At 37.6% G+C, this 19,636-nt stretch overlaps 2 non-coding genes across 2 annotated transcripts; both read right to left on the bottom strand.

The window, feature by feature from the left end:
• Positions 1 to 9,036: 9,036 nt before the first annotated feature.
• LOC130958733 (small nucleolar RNA R71) lies at positions 9,037 to 9,144 on the bottom strand. Its single transcript, XR_009077839.1, has one exon. It is a non-coding gene; the product is annotated as a small nucleolar RNA R71 (small nucleolar RNA).
• Positions 9,145 to 15,568: 6,424 nt separating this feature from the next.
• Positions 15,569 to 15,676, bottom strand: LOC130958961 (small nucleolar RNA R71). Its single transcript, XR_009078059.1, has one exon. It is a non-coding gene; the product is annotated as a small nucleolar RNA R71 (small nucleolar RNA).
• Positions 15,677 to 19,636: the final 3,960 nt, after the last annotated feature.

Genomic DNA, 19,636 nt, shown 5'->3' with positions numbered 1-19,636 from the left:
TCTTGAAATAAAGATAGAAGAACTTTTGGATGAAATTTGTGCTGAAAATCCTTTAGATGTTAAAAATACAAATAACGAATTAATAAGCATTAAATTAAAAGATCCTACAAAAGAGATTAATGTTCCAAATAGAATTCCTTATTCCGCAAGAGATAGAGAAGAGTTCTCATTAGAATGTAGAGATCTTTTGGAAAAAGGAATTATAAGATTAAGTAAAAGTCCTCATGCGGCTCCAGCCTTTTATGTCGAAAACAATAATGAAATTAAAAGGGGAAAACAAAGAATGGTTATTAACTATAAGAAGATGAACGAAGCAACCATTGGTGATGCTCATAAACTTCCAAGAAAAGATTCTATTTTAGAAAAAATCAAAGGAGCAACTTGGTTTTCATCTCTTGATGCAAAATCAGGATATTGGCAACTTCGTTTAGACGAAGAAACAAAGAAATTAACTGCTTTTACTTGCCCAACAAAAGAATCAACAAGTGTGTTGCTCTATGAATGGAATGTATTACCATTCGGATTAAAACAAGCCCCAGGTATTTATCAAAGATTTATGGAAGAAAATCTAAAAGAATTAAATGAATTTGTTTTAGTGTACATTGATGATATACTAATTTTTACAAAACAGGATAAAGAAGATCATCTTCAAAAATTATTAATATTTTTAGAAAGATGTAAAGAAAAAGGATTAGTTCTTAGCAAAAAGAAAGCAAGAATAGCAAAACAAGAAATAGAGTTTCTTGGATTAATTCTATCTACTCAAGGTAAGCTAAAACTTCAACCAAATGTTCTAGAAAAGGTAAATTTATTTCCTAATAAAATAGAAGATAGAAAACAATTACAAAGATTTTTAGGGTGTATAAATTATATTTCCGATCAAGGATTTTTAAAGAATATAACAGAATACACTAAAAGTTTATTTCCAAAAATAAGTACTAAAAAAGAATGGAAATGGGATGAAAACGATAGTATGCAAATTCAAAGAATTAAAGAACTTTGTGAAAAACTTCCAGAACTTTATATTCCAGAAGAAAATGACTACTTAATAGTAGAAACAGATGCTTCAGACATAACCTGGTCAGGATGTCTAAAAGCTAAGAAAGCTATAAAAAGTTTGGAACAAGAAAAAGAATCACTAGATTCTAAATATTCCCCAAAGGAATTACTTTGCAGGTATATTTCAGGGACTTTTACTCCAACAGAACAGAGATATACCACTCATGAAAAGGAAACTCTAGCAGCAATTAAATCTCTTAAGAAATGGAAAATTGATTTACTACCCAGAGAATTTACATTAAGGACAGATTCAAGTTACCTAACAGGTTTCATACGATATAATTTAAAAGTTGATTATAATCATGGACGATTGGTAAGATGGCAATTATTTTTGTTACAATATCCAATAAAAATTGAATATATCAAGGGTGACAAAAATGTTATTGCAGATACATTAACAAGAGAATAGAGTTCGTCTACAACGCATTAGATCAAGAAATTCAGAAATACGAACAAGAACTTGAAAAATGCAAGCATTGTCAGCAAATAAGGACACAGATCCAATCCCTAAAGAAGGCCATCGAAGCAATGAAATCAACACAACAACCAAAACCATCAGAGTTCAGCCAGCTAAGCGTGGTGGACAAATCAGGTGAAGAAAAAATTCCAGAAAATAAAACAATTGCTGAAATTATCAAAAAATCCACCCAAGATAAAAAATATTATGTAATTTATAATGGCCCCATGAAAGGAGTATATGATGCCTGGGAAAAAGCAACACCATTTACACATCAATCAAGGATAATTCATAAAGGAGGGTTTTTAACACTGGAAGAAGCAAAGGAATCTTTCAGGGAATATGAAGCTCTTCATCCAGAGCAAACCCTAAAAAGAGCAGATAAAGCTCCAATTCAAACCCAGAGAACAGGAATAATAAGAAACATTCCTACAAGGGCTGAAATCAAGAAAAAGAAAAGGGTCTGTAGATCAAATCTCAGAAAAACTCTTAACATAGTCCTAAATTGGACTGAAGAAAAAAGGGCAATCTTGGGATATTATCCTATTGCCAAAGAACAGCTAACAAAGCTGGTTATATTTCCAGATGCTTCCCCATCTGACACCTATCAGTTTTTCCAGTATAGATTAATTGATACAATTTTAATTTTTAATGACTTGAAAATTATTAGTGAGTTTCCTGCAGGATTCATTGATGCAGTAAAGAGATTTAAAAATATGATTGACAACGTAAATCCAAGGGATATATCCCTAAAATTTACGAATAGTCAACCTATTTTTAATGAAGAAGAAGAATGCTTGGTTCCAGCACATCAAGTAATCTTCATGTCCGTCTTCCCAGGAAATTTTCAACCAATTGATCAAGTTCAAGATTTAACAATCTACAGTCATGAAGGAAGACTAGCCAGCACACTAGCAAGGGTCTTCGAAAGAACTCAAAAGATAACAAGGGAATCTCACACAAGAATCAATTATAAAAGCAGAAATACTTTGCTTGTGTCCAGTAAAAGGAATGAAATTGAAGAAAGAGAGATGAGACTCTTAGTGGAATTTGAATCAGCATTCTACAACTTATCTGGACTCTTAGAAAAGCTCCCCGAAGGGATAAAGAGGAATCTCTGCTATTTGATAAAAGACAGAGAAGACCATAAGTGCCAGCTATGTGTCTCAGAGTTATCTGAAGAAAGCAATAATGAAACAAAATCAACCCACATGATAAAGGAAGGAGACAACGCCTCTGAAGGCCACATAATGAAAGAGGAGGACAGCACATCTGAAGCATCTCTCAACATTATTGCATAATGACGTAAGTGCTTAGGTCATAGAGTACCAACAATATAGCTGGTGCAAGATAATAAACAATGACGTAAGCAATGACGTCATAAGAAGGGTAAGGATGGGAATTGTCCATCAGACCCAACCATTATAAATAGGTTGCTTAGGCAATTGTAGAAATCATCAAACCATAGAAAGCAGGAGGCTAAGAGTACTCATATGCTAGGAGAGCAAGGAGGAAGATGCCGAGGCGATTCTATAGTTTCAAGAAGAATTTCCTTAGGAAAAACCAATTCTAAACTCCCCTCTGGAGTTAGTATCTACAATCTCCCCTCTGGAGATAAAAACATCTTATGTAAAATATACTAAATAAAGGAAGTTTTTCTCCAGAAAGGTACGCCTTTATCCTAATCTTTTAGTTATGAATTATTTAGAAAGTTTAGAATTAACGGAAGAATCTGATTATTATAGATTATCTGCCTTATTAGATAATGAAAAATAGGCTGTTTTAAAAACAGAATTAAATCTCAAATCAAATGAAAATTTTAATAAACAAAATCTTTTAAAAGAAGTTTTTAATAGAAAAAATATAATATACTATGGAAAAATTCAACTTGAAGCCCCTATAAAGATAAAATCTGCTAATGGAGAACTTGAAATAGCTTTGATAAATGATGAAGAATTGAGTAAACAGATTGAGAAAATTAAGGATCAACAAAAAGATCTAAAATTGGATGGATTCATATTAGTACTATACAAGTCCTAATCAAATCTACATATATGAAAGGAATTAATTCACCAATAAGCTTAGCAATCTGTGACAAAAGAATTACTGATGACCCAATAGATCAAATTATTGGAATTGTTCATGGAAACTTGGCAAACGTAAATGTTAAATTTAATGCCCATCTTGGATATGCTATACCTTTATCAACTGAAAATCTTGGAAGATCTATAAGTTTGGCTTATAAATTTCACAGAAAGAATTTAATGGAACAAGACGATGAACCATTTTCAATTACATATGCAATAAATTATGCTTTAACAAATAGCCATCATAGTATAATATTTAAAAACAGAGAAAGAATTTCTGTCGATGAATTATTTCAGAAAATTGTAAAGACAGAAATACCAAAATATAAAGCTATTGAAAACCCAGTTCTTTTACTAAAAGAACCATCAGGAAAATTAGTTTCATCGAATTTTCAAATAAGAGAATCCAAAATTAATAGCCCTTTAAGTTTATCTAAGTTAAAGATCAAAGAAGAAAATTCTGAAATAAAAGAATTAACAAAAAAGGTCGAAAAATTAAATGAAACCCTAAACACTAAGTTATGACAATAAATAAAGAGAAAATATATGTAACCTATCAAGACAAGAAACAAGAGCTCTTTGAAAGAGAAAATCGGTTAAATTATTTACAGTTTTTTGAAATAAATCAAAGAGCATTTGAAGCTCTAAAAATAATCTATGACAAATTGAAAGGAGAAGTTGAAGAGTTAGAAAAATTAATAGAATCTCTAGAAAATAGTGATGAATCGATGATAGAATTTGCAGAAATTCTAAGATAAATAATGAAATATACAAAGATTGAAAGACCAGAAAACAAATTAAAAAGAAAAAGGGCGAAAAAATAAAAAAGTAAAATAAAGGAGTATAAACGGGAATTAAATAATCTTCAGTTCGAAATTAATGACCTTATAATAAAAAGGATAGAAATAAAGACAAATATAAACAAGTTGGAGCTAAACTTAAAAAATTTATAAATGCCTGAAACACCATATTATGACTTAAAAGAATTAAAGCTGTTGAAAGAAAAAATGGAGAAGGAAGTTGAAAAATTAAAAAGATATTTAGAAACAACAGAAAGTGTAGAAATAAAAGAAGTTTTTGAGGATTTGAAAAATTATATTAAAGAAAAAGACAAACAGATAAAAGATTTTATATACAAAAAAGAATATTATAAACTAAAACAAGATTGAAAAACTATAAAAATGAAATCAGAATTAGTAATAGTAGAAATGGTCGATACTTTTGATTATGAAATTACAAATTATAAAGTACCACCAACCAAATCTATACAAATTATAAACTTATTCAAAGCAAAATATGAAGAGTTAATAATTTTGAAAAAGAAATTACATTTAAAAAATTGGTATCAGAGCCAAGTTAACGATTAAGGGTAACACTTTTTCTTTAAGCAACACTTTTAGTGATACACTTTTAACCAAATAAAAACAAAAATCTATAAATCTGTATCAAAACACATCTGTACACTAGATGGACCCAATTAATAAGGACTCATAATATTATATAGTAGTTATATATTTTGTTTTACTGAGTAACGTTATTATTTTGTGTTACATGAGCATCTTCAGGTTTTGTTACATAAGAAAATTAGTAATAATTTAGATTATTATATCTATATATTTTATAAATTTTTTGTTTTAAAATAAACCGGTTGAACATTATATTATTAAAGTAGTCTCATTTTTTTTTGAAAAAAAGAGCTCAACACATAAAGTGGAGTGATGAGCGGATAATTTATACGCTTTTTGGCATTGTTTTTAGTATGTTTTAGTTAGTTTTTATTATATTTTTATTAGTTTTTAGTTAAAATTCACTTTTCTGGACTTTACTATGAGTTTGTGTGTTTTTCTGTGATTTCAGGTATCTTCTGGCTGAAATTGAGAGACCTGAGCAAAAATCTGATTCAGAGGCTGAAAGGACTGCAGATGCTGTTGGATTCTGACCTTCCTGTACTCGAAGTGGAGTTTCTGGAGCTACAGATACCCAATTGGCGCGCTCTCAACTGTGTTGGAAAGTAGACATCCTGGGCTTTCCAGCAATATATGATAGTCCATACTTTGCCTGAGATTTGATGGCCCAAATCGGTGTTCCAAATCAGCTCAAAATTGCCCGGCGTTAAACGCCGGAACTGGCACAAGAATGGGAGTTAAACGCCCAAACTGGCACAAAAGCTGGCGTTTAACTCCAAAAAAAGTCTCTACATGAAAATGCTTCAATGCTCAACCCAAGCACACACCAAGTGGGCCTGGAAGTGGATTTTTATGTCATTTACTCATCTTTGTAAACCCTAAGCTACTAGTTCTCTACAAATAGGACCTTTTGCTATTGTATTTTCATTGGGGGTAGCTATCTTTAGTCTTATGCTATCTTAGATCATGGGGCTGGCCTCACGGCCATGCCTAGACCTTGTTCTTATGTATTTTGAACGGTGGAGTTTCTACACACCATAGATTAAGGTGTGGAGCTCTGCTGTACCTCGAGTATTAATGCAATTACTATTGTTCTTCTATTCAATTCAGCTTATTCTTGTTCTAAGATATTCATTCGCACCCAAGAACATGATGAATGTGATGATTATGTGACGCTCATCATCATTCTCACCTATGAACGCGTGCCTGACAACCACTCCCGTTCTACAAGCAAACAAGGCTTGAATGTATATCTCTTGGATCTCTTAATCGGAATCTTCGTGGTATAAGCTAGAATTGATGGCGGCATTCAAGAGAATCCAGAAGGTCTAAACCTTGTCTGTGGTATTCTGAGTAGGATTCAAGGATTGAATGACTATGACGAGCTTTAAACTCCTGAAGGCTGGGCGTTAGTGACAGAAGCAAAAGAATCAATGGATTCTATTCCAACCTGATTGAGAACCGACAGATGATTAGCCGTGCTATGACAGAGCGCGTTGAACATTTTCACTGAGAGGACGGGACTGTAGCCACTGACAACGGTGATGCCCAACATACAGCTTGCCATGGAAAGGAGTAAGAAGGATTGGATGAAGACAGTAGGAAAGCAGAGAGACGGAAGGGACAAAGCATCTCCATACACTTATCTGAAATTCTCACCAATGAATTACATAAGTATCTCTATCTTTATTTTATGTTTTATTCATATCTCATCCATAACCATTTGAATCTGCCTGACTGAGACTTACAAGGTGACCATAGCTTGCTTCATACCAACAATCTTCGTGGGATCGACCCTTACTCGCGTAAGGTTTATTACTTGGACGACCCAGTGCACTTGCTGGTTAGTTGTGCGAAGTTGTGATAAAGAGTTGAGATTGCAATTGAGCGTACCATGTTGATGGCGCCATTGATGATCACAATTTCGTGCACCAAGTTTTTGGCGCCGTTGCCGGGGATTGTCTTGAGTTTGGACAACTGACGGTTCATCTTGTTGCTTAGCTTAGGTATTTTTCTTCAGAGTTCTTAAGAATGAATTCTATTGTTTCAAGGTGATGTTCTTATCATCACCAAAGCTGATTGATTCTCATCAATTTAGCTCTTGAATGCAATGTCCTGCTGAAACTTGGCTAGCCATGTCTAATTTCTTTAGACTGAAGCTTTAGACTAACATTGCATGATTCCTGGAATTCTCATTAAGAATTTTGATATCTTTATTTTCTTTTCCACTTAATTTTCGAAAAATCCAAAAAAAATTATAAAATCTTAAAACCAAAAATATTTTATGTTTCTTGTTGAGTCTAGTGTCTCATTTTAAGTTTGGTGTCAATTGCATGTTTCTTTTCTTCTTGCATTTTTTGAATTCATTCATGTGTCTTAATTGATCTTCTTGATGATTTCTTTGTTCTGATCTTTAAATTCTCTTGTCTTGAGTGTTTTGTTGTTTCTCATATGCATTCTCATTTTGTTAGTGTCAATAGTATACAAACTTTTAAGTTTGGTGTCTTGCATGCATTGTTTATTTGATCTTAGTCTCATTATTAAAAACCCAAAAATTTTTTTTTTAATTTGTGTCTTTTCAAGTCAATAATACAGAGAATTGAAGATTCAGAACATATAGCAGAGGAATTACATAGAAAAAGGATGGGCGTTCAAAACGCCCAGTGAGGAAGGAAAACTGGCATTTAAACGCCAGCCAGGGTGCCTGGCTGGGCGTTTAATGCCCAAAAGGGTAGTGTTTTGGGCGTTAAACGCCAGAATGTATACCATTCTGGGTGTTTAACGCCAGGATAGCACCAGAGGGAAGATTTTGTTTTTAACTCAAATTTTTTTTTTCAAGTTACCATTTTTTTTCAAAATCAAATCTTTTTCAAATCATATCTTTTCAATCATATATTTTCAAAATCAATTTCTTTCTTTTTCAAAGATACTTGCTAACAATTAATGATTTGATTCAACATTTCAAGTATGTTGCCTTTTCTGTTGAGAAAGGTTTAATGATTGAATCATATCTTTTCTTGGTAGCCAAGTCATTAATTTTCAAAATCAAATCTTTTTAAATTATTTTTCAAATCATATCTTCTCAATCACATCTTTTTAAAACCATAACTTTTCAATCATATCTTCTTAATCACATCTTTTTCAAAATAGTTTTCAATCATATATTTTTGATTTCTAATTTCAAAATCTTTTTCAAAAATCACTTGATTTCTTTTCCACTCTTAGTTTTCGAAAATCAATTAGTATTTTTCAAAATGTTTTTAAAATCTTTTGAATTTATTTTCGAAAATTTCTTCCCCTCTTCTCATATCCTTCTATTTATGGACTAACACTCCTCCTCAATGCACAATTCGAACTCCATCTTTCTTGATAAGTTCGAATTCTTCTACCTCTTCTTTCTATTTTTCTATTCCTCTGACACCTCAAGGAATCTCTGTACTGTGACATAGAGGATTCCATATTTTCTTGTTCTCTTCTCTTTCATATGAGTAGGAGCAAAGACAAAAGCATTCTTGTTGAGGCTGACCCCAAACCTGAAAGGACCTTGAAGCAAAACCTAAGAGAAGCTAAGGCACAACTCTCTGTAGAGGACCTAACAGAAATCTTCAAAGAAGAAGAACCCATGGCAGCCGAAAACAACAACAATGCCAACAATGCAAGGAAAGTGCTGGGTGACTTTACTGCACCTACTCCCGACTTCTATGGGAGAAGCATCTCTATCCCTGCCATTGGAACAAACAACTTTGAGCTTAAGCCTCAATTAGTTTCTCTAATGCAACAGAATTGCAAGTTTGATGGACTTCCATTGGAAGATCCTCATCAATTTTCAGCTGAATTCTTGCAAATATGTGACACTGTCAAGACTAATGGGGTTGACCCTGAGGTCTACAGACTTATGCTATTCCCTTTTGCTGTAAGAGACAGAGCTAGGATATGGTTGGACTCACAACCTAAAGAAAGTCTGAACTCTTGGAAAAAGCTAGTCAATGCCTTCTTGGCAAAGTTCTTTCCACCTCAAAAATTGAGTAAGCTTAGAGTGGAAGTCCAAACCTTCAGACAGAAGGAAGGTGAATCCCTCTATGAAGCTTGGGAAAGATACAAACAATTGATCAGAAAGTGTCCTTCTGACATGCTTTCTGAATGGAGCATCATAGGTATCTTCTATGATGGTCTGTCTGAACTGTTCAAGATGTCATTGGATAGCTCTGCTGGAGGATCTCTTCATCTGAAAAAGATGCCTACAGAAGCTCAAGAGCTCATTTAAATAGTTGCAAATAACCAATTCATGTACACTTCTGAAAGGAATCCTGTGAATAATGGGATGAATCAGAAGAAAGGAGTTCTTGAGATTGATACTCTGAATGCCATGCTGGCTCAGAATAAAATATTGACTCAGCAAGTCAATATGATTTCTCAAAGTCTGTCTGGAATGCAAGCTGCACCAGGCAGTACTAAGGATGCTTCATCTGAAGAAGAAGCTTATGATCCTGAGAACCCTTCAATGGAAGAGGTGAATTACATGGGAGAACCCTATGAAAACACCTATAATCCTTCATGGAGAAATCATCCAAATCTCTCATGGAAGGATCAACAGAGACCTCAACAAGGTTTCAACAACAATAATGGTGGAAGAAACAGGTTTAGCAATGGCAAGCCTTTTCCATCATCTTCTCAGCAACAGACAGAGAATTCTAAGCAGAGCCACTCTGACTTAGCAACTATGGTCTCTGATCTAATCAAAACCACTCAAAGTTTCATGATTGAAACAAGGTCCTCCATTAGGAATTTGGAGGCACAAGTGGGACAGCTGAGTAAGAAAATTACTGAACTCCCTCTTAGTACTCTTCCAAGCAATACAGAAGAAAATCCAAAAGGAGAATGCAAGGCCATTAACATGACCCACATGGCCGAACTTGGAGAGGAGAAAGAGGCAGTGATCACTACTGAGGAAGACCTCAATGGACGTCCACTGGCCTCCAATGAGTTCCCTAATGAGGAACCATGGGAATCTGAGGCTCATAATGAGACCATAGAGATTCCATTGGATTTACTTCTGCCATTCATGAGCTCGGATGAGTATTCTTCCTCTGAAGAGGATGAAGATGTCACTGAAGAGCAAGTTGCTAAATACCTTGGAGCAATCATGAAGCTAAATGACAAGTTATTTGGTAATGAGAATTGGGAGGATGAACCCCCTTTGCTCACCAAAGAACTGGATGACTTGTCTAGGCAGAAATTACCTCAAAAGAGACAGGATCCTAGGAAGTTTTCAATACCTTGTACCATAGGCACCATGACCTTTAAGAAGGCTCTGTGTGATTTAGGGTCAAGTATAAACCTCATGCCTCTCTCTGTAATGGAGAAGCTAGGGATCTTTGAGGTGCAAGTTGTAAGAATCTCACTAGAGATGGCAGATAATTCAAGAAAACAAGCTTATGGACTTGTAGAGGATATTCTGGTAAAGATTGAAGACCATTACATCCCTGCTGATTTCATAGTCCTAGAGACTGGGAAGTGCATGGATGAATCCATCATCCTTGGCAAACCTTTCCTAGCCACAGCAAAGGCTGTGATTGATGTGGACAGAGGAGAATTGATCATTCAAGTGAATGAAGAATCCTTTGTGTTTAAGGCTCAAGGATATCCCTCTGTTACCATGGAGAGGAAACATGAAGAGCTTCTCTCAAAACAGAGTCAAACAGAGCCCCCACAGTCAAACTCTAAATTTGGTGTTGGGAGGCCACAACCAACTTCTAAGTTTGGTGTTGAACCCCCACATTCAAACTCTAAGTTTGGTGTTGGGAGGTTCCAACATTGCTCTGAGCATCTGTGAGGCTCCATGAGAGCCCACACTCAAGCTATTGACATTAAAAAAGCGCTTGTTGAGAAGCAACCCAATGTTATATTTATCTATTTTCCTTTGTTATTTTATGTTTTTTGTAGGTTGATGATCATGGAAAGTCACAAAATCAATTGAAAAAGCAAAAACAGAATGAAAAACAGAAAGAAAAATAGCACACCTTGGAGGAAAACCTTGTTGGCGTTTAAACGCCAGTAAGGGCAGCAAATGGGCGTTTAACGCCCAGTCTGGCACCATTCTGGGCGTTTAACGCCAGAAAGGGGCATCAGACTGGCGTTAAATGCCAGAAAAGGGCAAGAAGCTGGCGTTGAACGCCAGAAATGGGCACCAGCCCGGCGTTTAACGCCAGAATTGGCATAAAGAGCATTTTTGCTCGCCACTTGGTGCAGGGATAAATTTTTCTTTACACCTCAGGATCTGTGGACCCCACAGGATCCCCACCTACGCACCACTCTCTCTCTTCTTCACCCATTCACCAATCACCTCAACCCTTCTTCCCCAAAAACCCCTCACCTATCAAATCCCACTATTCTCTTCACCACTCACATCCATCCTTCATAAAAACCCACCTACCTTACCATTCAAATTCAAACCACTTTCCCTCTCAAACCCACCCATACATAGCCGAACCTTACCCATCTCTCCACTCCTATATAAACCCATCTCTTCACTCCTATATAAACCACAAAGCCACCTCCATCTCCTCTATTTCTTCTTCTTCTACTCTCTTCTTCCTTCTTTTGCTCGAGGACGAGCAAACCTTCTAAGTTTGGTGTGGTAAAAGTATTGCTTTTTGTTTTTCCATAACCATTTATGGCACCTAAGGCCGGAGAAACCTCTAGAAAGAGGAAAGGGAAGGCAAAAGCCTCCACTTCCGAGTCATGGGAGATGGAGAGATTCATCTCAAGGGTGCATCAAGACCACTTCTATGAAGTTGTGGCCATGAAGAAGGTGATCCTCGAGGTCCCTTTCAAAATAAAAAAGAGTGAATATCCGAAGATCCGACATGAGATCCGAAGAAGAGGTTAGGAAGTTCTTCCAACCCCATTCAACAAGTCAGAATCTTAATGGTTCAAGAGTTCTATGCCAATGCATGGATCACCAAGAACCATGATCAAAGTGTGAACCCGGCGTTCAAAGTCACCTCAAGAAATTCCAGCGTTAAACGCCAGAACTGGCACCTAATTGGGAGTTAAACGCCCAAACTGGCACTAAAGCTGGCGTTTAACTCCAAGGAGAGTCTCTACACGAAATTTCTTCATTGCTCAGCCCAAACACACACCAAGTGGGCCCGGAAGTGGATTTTTATGTCATTTACTCATCTATGTACTAGTTTTCTATAAGTAGGACCTTTTACTATTATATAGAGACATCTAGGACTTTTGGTAGCTATCTTTGTTGTATGCTATCTTAGACCTTTGGGAGGCTGGCCATTCGGCCATGCCTAGACCTTATGCTTATGTATTTTCAACGGTGGAGTTTCTACACACCATAGATTAAGGTGTGGAGCTCTGCTGTACCTCGAGTATTAATGCAATTACTATTGTTCTTCCATTCAATTCCGCTTGTTCTTTGTCCAAGATATCACTTGTTCTTCAACATGATGAAGGTGATGATTGACGCCCATCACCATTCTCACCCATGAACAAGGTGACTGACAACCATTCTTGTTCTACAAGCATCTGAGGCTTAGTGAATATCTCTTGGATTCCCGATTGCACGATGCATGGTTGATCGCCTGACAACCGAGTGCTCGCCTGACAAATGAGCCAACCATTCCGTGAGATCAGAGTCTTCGTGGTATAGGCAAGAACTGATGGCGGCATTCAAGAGAATCCGGAAGGTCTAACCTTGTCTGTGGTATTCTGAGTAGGATTCAATGACTGAATGACTGTGACGTGCTTCAAACCTGTAACCTACTGGGCGTTAGTGACAGACGCAAAAGAGTGATTCTATTCCGGTAGGGGAGGGAACCAAACCAGTGATTGGCAGCACTGTGACAGAGTGTGTGCATTAGCTTTCACTGCGCGGATGGGAGGTAGCTGCTGACAACAGTGAAACCCTACACGAGCTTGCCATGGAAAGGAGTAAGAAGGATTGGATGAAGGCAGCAGGAAAGCAGAGAGACGGAAGGGAAGGCATCTTCATACACTTGTCTGAAGCTCTTACACCAATGATATACATAAGTATCACTATCTTTATCTCCTATGTTATTTTCGTTCATCATCATATACATTTGAGTTTGCCTGACTAAGATTTACAAGATGACCATAGCTTGCTTCAATGCTAACAATCTCCGTGGGATCGACCCTTACTCACGTAAGGTATTACTTGGACGACCCAGTGCACTTGCTGGTTAGTTGTGCGAAGTTGTGTAATGCCATGGAATTGAACCACCAAGTTTTTGGAGTTCATGACCAGGGATTATGAGAGTTGTGAAAAGTATTGTTCACAATTTCGCGCACCAAGTTTTTGGCGCCGTTGCCGGGGATTGTTCAAGTTTTGAGCAAGCTTTTGGTAACAATGCCTGGGATTGTTCTAGTTTGGACAACTGACGGTTCATCTTGTTGCTTAGATTAGGTATTTTTTTTCGAAATTCTTGAAGATGAATTCTAGAGTTTCATGATGATTTGTTGAAATCTGGCTGGCTGAGAAGCCATGTCTAATCTGATTGGACCGAGGTTTCAACTTATCACCACAAGAGCTTGTTGATTCTCATCAATTTTGCTCTTGGAGCAGTGATCTGCTAAGATTTGGCTGACCTTTGGTCATGTCTAGTGTTTTGGACCGAAGCTTTCTTTGAGAGCTTGGCTGGCTGTGAAGCCATGTCTAATTCCTGGACCGGAGTCTTAGACTAGCATTGCACTGATTCCTGGAATTCTCATCAAGGATTTTGATACCTTTTCCCATTTAATTTTCGAAAAACACAAAAAAAATTTTACAAAATCATAAAAACCAAAAATATTTGATGTTTCCTGCTTAAGTCTAGTGTCTCATCTTAAGTTTGGTGTCAATTGCATGCATTCATGCATGTGTCTTAAGGATCCTCAAGTAATTCTTGATGATTTTTGTGTTCTAATCTTTGAATTCTATTGACTTGAAGCATTTTGTGTGTCTCATATGCATTCTCATATTGTTAATGTCAGTAGTATACAAACTGCTAAGTTTGGTGTCTTGCATGCATTGTTAATTGATTCCTTTTGCATTTTGATTACTAAAAATCCAAAAAATATTTTTAATTTGTGTCTTTTCAAGTCAATAATACAAAGAATTGAAGATTCAGAACATACTGCAGAGGAATTATACAGAAAAAGCTGAGCATTCAAAAATGCCCAGTGAAGAAGGCAGACTGGCGTTTAAACGCCAGCCAGGGCACCTGGTTGGGCGTTTAACGCCCAAAGAGGTAGCATTTTGGGCGTTAAACGCCAGAATGTATACCATTCTGGGCGTTTAACGCCAGGATGGTGCTAGGGGGAAGATTTTGTTTTTCAAAATCAAATTTTTCTAAGTTTTCAAAGTTTTTCAAAATCAAATCTTTTTCAAATCATATCTTTTCAATCAAATGTTTTCAAAATTAATTTCTTTCCTTTTTCAAAGATACTTACTAACAATTAATGATTTGATTCAAAATTTCAAGATTGTTACCTTTTCTGTTGAGAAAGGTTTAATGTTTGAATCATATCTTTTCTTGTTAGGCAAGTCATTAATTTTTAAAATCATATCTTTTAAAATTGTTTTCAAATCATATCTTCTCAATCACATCTTTTTAAAACCATAACTTTTCAATTAAATCTTTTTAACCACATCTTTTTCAAAATAGTTTTCAATCAAATCTTTTTAATTTCTAATTTCAAAATCTTTTTTCAAAAATCTTGATTTCTTTTTTCACTTTTAATTTTCGAAAATTATCAATCAAATTTTCAAAATGTTTTCAAAATCTTTTAAATGAATTTTCGAAAATTCTCTTCCCTCCTTCCCACATCCTTCTATTTATGGAGTACCACTCCTTCTAAATGCACAATTCGAACCTTAACCAATTAAAGTTCGAATTCATCTTCTCCTTCTTCTTTCTATTTCTCTTTTCCTCTGACATTTCAAGGAATCTCTATACTGTGACATAGAGGATTCCACACTTTCTTTTTCTCTTCTCTTTCATATGAGCAGGAGCAGAGACAAAGGCATTCTTGTTGAAGCTGACCCTGAACCCGAAAGGACCTTGAAGAGAAAGCTAAGAGAAGCCAAAGCACAACTCTCTTTAGAGGACCTGACCGAATTCTTCAAGGAAGAAGAACACATGGCAGCCGAAAACAACAACAATGCCAACAATGCAAGGAAGGTGCTGGGTGACTTCACTGCACCTACTCCTGATTTTTATGGGAGAAGCATCTCTATCCCTGCCATTGGAGCAAACAACTTTGAGCTTAAGCCTCAATTAGTTTCTCTAATGCAACAGAATTGCAAGTTCCATGGACTTCCAATGGAAGATCCTCATCAGTTCTTAGCTGAATTCTTGCAAATCTGTGACACAGTCAAGACTAATGGGGTTAACCCTGAGGTCTACAGACTGATGCTATTCCCTTTTGCTGTAAGAGACAGAGCTAGAGTATGGTTGGATTCTCAACCTAAAGAAAGCCTGGACTCTTGGAAAAAGCTAGTCAATGCCTTCTTAGCAAAGTTCTTTCCACCACAAAGATGGAGTAAGCTTAGAGTGGAAGTCCAAACCTTCAGACAGAAGGATGGAGAATCCCTCTATGAAGCTTGGGAAAGATACAAACAATTAATCAGAAGATGTCCTTCAGACATGCTTTCTGAATGGAGCATCATAGGTATTTTCTATGATGGTCTCTCTGAACTATCCAAGATGTCTTTGGATAGCTCTACTGGAGGATCTCTTCATCTGAAGAAGACGCCTGCAGAAGCTCAAGAATTGATTGAAATGGTTGCAAATAACCAATTCATGTACACTTCTGAAAGAAATCCTGTGAACAATGGGACTAGTCAGAAGAAAGGAGTTCTTGAGATTGACACTCTGAATGCCATATTGGCTCAGAACAAGATATTGACTCAACAAGTCAACTTGATTTCTCAAAGTCTGTCCGGAATGCAAAATGCACCAAACAGTACTAAGGAAGCTTCATCAGAGGAAGAAGCCTATGATCCTGAGAACCCTTCAATGGAAGAGGTGAATTACCTAGGAGAACCCTATGGAAACACCTACAATTCTTCATGGAGAAATCACCCCAATTTCTCATGGAAGAATCAAGAGAGACCTCAACAAGGTTTCAATAACAATAATGGTGGAAGAAACAGGTTTAGCAATGGCAAGCCTTTTCCATCATCTTCTCAGCAACAGACGGAGAGTTCTAAGCAGAATACTTCTGACTTAGCAACAATGGTCTCTGATCTAATAAAGACCACTCAAAGTTTCATGAATGAAACAAGGTCCTCCATCAGAAATTTGGAAGGACAAGTGGGTCAGCTGAGCAAGGAAGTTACTAAACTCCCTCCTAGCACTCTCCCAAGTAATACAGAAGAAAATCCAAAAGGAGAGTGCAAAGCCATAGACATGGCCGAATATGGAGAGGAAAGAGAGGAGGAGGACGCCACTGAGGAAGACCTCAGTGGGCGTGTACCAATCTCCTCTGAGTTCCTCAATGAGGAACAATGGGAATCTGAGGCTCAAAATGAGACCATAGAGATTCCATTGGACTTACTTCTGCCATTCATGAGCTCTGATGAGTATTCTTCCTCTGAAGAGGATGAGTATGTCACTGAAGAGCAAGTTGCTAAATACCTTGGAGCAATCATGAAACTGAATGACAAGTTATTTGGAAATGAGACTTGGGAGGATGAACCACCTTTGCTCACCAAAGAACTGGATGACTTGTCTAGGCAGAAACTGCCTCTAAAGAGGCAAGATCCTGGAAGTTTTCTATACCTTGTACCATAGGCACCATGACCTTCAAGAAGGCCTTGTGTGACTTAGGGTCAAGTGTAAACCTCATGCCCCTCTCTGTAATGGAGAAATTAGGGATCCTTGAGGTGCAAGCTGCAAGAATCTCATTAGAGATGGCAGACAATTCAAGAAAACAAGCTCATGGACTTGTAGAGAATGTTTTGGTGAAGATTGAGGACCATTACATCCCTACTGACTTCAAAGTCCTAGAGACTGGGAAGTGCATGGATGAATCCATCATCCTTGGCAGACCCTTCCTAGCCACAGCAAAGGCTGTGATTGATGTTGATAGAGGAGAGTTGATCATTCAAGTGAATGAAGAATCCTTGGTGTTTAAGGCCCAAGGACATCCCTCTATCATCATGGAGAGGAAGCATGAAGAGCTTCTCTCAAAACAGAGCCAAGCAGAGCCCCCACAGTCAAACTCTAAGTTTGGTGTTGGGAGGCCACAACCAAACTCTAAGTTTGGTGTTGAACCCCCACATTCAAACTCTAAGTTTGGTGTTGGGAGGTTCCAACACGGTTCTGAGTATTTCTGAGGCTCCATGAGAGTCCTCTGTCAAGCTAATGACATTAAAGAAGCGCTTGTTGGGAGGCAACCCAATATTTTATGGTTAACTATTTTCTTTTGTTATTTTATCTTTTTTGTAGGTTGATGATCATAAGAAGTCACAAAACAATGAAAAAAGCAAAAACAGAATGAAAAACAGGAAGAAAAACAGCACACCCTGGAGGAGAAGAAGCTGGCGTTCAAACGCCAGTAATACTAGCTGTTGGGCGTTTAACGCCCAGTCTGGCACCATTCTGGGCGTTTAACGCCAGAAAGGGGCACCAGACTGGCGTTAAACGCCAGTAAAGGGCAACAACCTGGCGTTAAACGCCAGGAATGGGCACCAGCCCGGCGTTTAACGCCAGAAATAGCTCAAAACGTGATTTTGAGCAACATTTGGTGCAGGGATGACTTTTCCTTGACACCACAGGATCTGTGGACCCCACAGGACCCCACCATCAATCTCTCTCTTCTTCCCCCATTCACCAATCATCTCAATACCTCTTCCCCAAAAACCCTTCACCTATCAAATCCCATCTTTCTCTTCACCACTCACATCCATCCTTCATAAATCCCCACCAACCTCACCCTTCAAATTCAAACCACTTTCCCTCCCAAACCCACCCTCCATGGCCGAACCATTACCCCCCCTCTCTCCTATAAATACCCTTCTCCAACCCTTCATTTTCACACAACCTAAACACCCTTTCTTACCCTTCTTGGCCGAACACACCACCTTCCCCCTCTTCCTCATTTCTTCTTCTTCTACTCTCTTCTTTCTTCTTTTGCTCGAGGACGAGCAAACATTTTAAGTTTGGTGTGGTAAAAGCGTTGCTTTTTCGTTTTTTCATAACCATCATGGCATCCAAGGCCGGAGAAACCTCTAGAAAGAGGAAAGGGAAGGCAAAGGCTTCCACCTCCGAGTCATGGGAGATGGATAGATTCCTCTCAAGGGTGCATCAAGACCACTTCTATGAAGTTGTGGCCTTGAAGAAGGTGATCCCCGAAGTCCCCTTTTCACTCAAAAAGGGTGAATATCCGGAGATCCGCCATGAGATCCGAAGAAGAGGTTGGGAAGTACTTACCAACCCCATTCAACAAGTCGGAATCTTGATGGTTCAAGAGTTCTATGCCAATGCATGGATCACCAAGAACCATGACCAAAGTGTGAACCCGAATCCAAAGAATTATCTCACTATGGTTCGGGGGAAATACTTGGATTTTAGTCCGGAGAGTGTGAGGGTGGCGTTCAACTTGCCTATGATGCAAGGAGATGAGCATCCTTACACTAGAAGGGTCAACTTTGATCAAAGGTTGGACCAAGTCCTCACAACCATATGTGAAGAGGGCGCACAATGGAAGCAAGATTCAAGAGGAAAGCCGGTTCAATTGAGAAGGCATGACCTCAAGCCCGTGGCTAGAGGATGGTTAGAGTTCATACAACGCTCAATCATTCCCACTAGCAACCGGTCCGAAGTTACCATAGACCGGGCCATCATGATCCATAGCATCATGATTGGAGAAGAAATAGAAGTTCATGAGGTTATAGCCCAAGAACTCTACAAGGTGGCGGACAAGACCTCCACTTTGACAAGGTTAGCCTTACCTCACCTCATTTGTCACCTCTGTTATTCAGTTGGAGTTGACATAGAGGGAGACATCACCATTGATGAGGATAAGCCCATTACCAAGAAAAGGATGGAGCACACAAGAGACCCCTCTCATCATGAGATCCCTGAGATGCCTCAAGGGATGCACTTTCCTCCACGAAACTATTGGGAGCAACTAAACACCTCCCTAGGAGAATTGAGTTCCAACATGGGACAACTAAGGGTGGAGCATCAAGAACACTCCATTCTCCTCCATGAAATTAGAGAAGACCAAAGAATCATGAGGGAGGAGCAACAAAGACAAGGAAGAGACATTGAGGAGCTCAAGCACTCCATAGGATCTTCAAGAGCAAGAAAGAGCCGCCATCACTAAGGTGGACCCGTTCCTTGATTTCCTTGTTCTTTATTCCTCTGTTTTTCGATTTTTTATGCTTTATGTTATCCATGTTTGTGTCTTGTGATCATTAGTGTCTTAGTGTCTATGCCTTAAAGTTATGAATGTCCTATGAATCCATCACCTTTCTTGAATAAAAACGTGCTTAATTGAAAAGGAAAGAATTGCATGAATTCTGAATTTTATAATAGTTTAATTATTTTGATGTGGTGGCAACACTTTTGTTCTCTGAATGTATGCTTGAACAGTGCATATGT

This window comes from Arachis stenosperma, chromosome 10 (genome assembly GCF_014773155.1).
Source record: "Arachis stenosperma cultivar V10309 chromosome 10, arast.V10309.gnm1.PFL2, whole genome shotgun sequence".
NCBI lineage: Eukaryota > Viridiplantae > Streptophyta > Magnoliopsida > Fabales > Fabaceae > Arachis > Arachis stenosperma.
The sequence above is the reverse complement of the archived record's forward strand: the minus strand, read 5'-3'. Positions and strand labels throughout refer to the sequence as shown.